This window comes from Arachis ipaensis, chromosome B06 (assembly GCF_000816755.2).
Source record: "Arachis ipaensis cultivar K30076 chromosome B06, Araip1.1, whole genome shotgun sequence".
NCBI classification, from domain to species: Eukaryota; Viridiplantae; Streptophyta; class Magnoliopsida; order Fabales; family Fabaceae; genus Arachis; species Arachis ipaensis.
Window position 1 is genome coordinate 9,803,565 of NC_029790.2, and position 597 is coordinate 9,804,161.

Here is a 597-nt window from a genome sequence, read left to right on the forward strand (position 1 = left end):
CATCCATAATTTTATTAGTAAGATATACAAAACCAATCGGCCCTTCCTCATTACCAAAGTAGGAGGACACGCTATGACAGGATGAAAGTATTTTGGAAGCATGCTGAGTTTTACAAGCTTGTATAGTTGTATATGACACATTTGTGAATATAATTTCATGATTACTCATGTGCATGGCATAGAGCACCATAATGGAAATTTTCCTGTAGCGGGACGCGTAAGAATCAGAAAATATCTGGGATATGGCCAGCCAGCTTTGACAACGACACAACAACAAAGTCTTATTTCATTAAGTACGATAGATTATATAAATGAAACGACATCATTTAATTTTGTCATGTATCATATTTATAATAAAATTATTTACATACAAATTTCATTTGATCATTTTATAAATAATTTTTTTAGGTCTTTCTATGGTTAGATTCTATGATTTACATTCTTTTTAATTTTTTTATTATCCTATATGATGCACCTAAAATACTTAAAATTTTTAATTTAACACAAAAAAATTAATATAAAATATTTTTTCAATTATCAAATATATCATAAAAATTATTTTACTATGATAAATAAGTGTTTTCAATTTTTCATTGT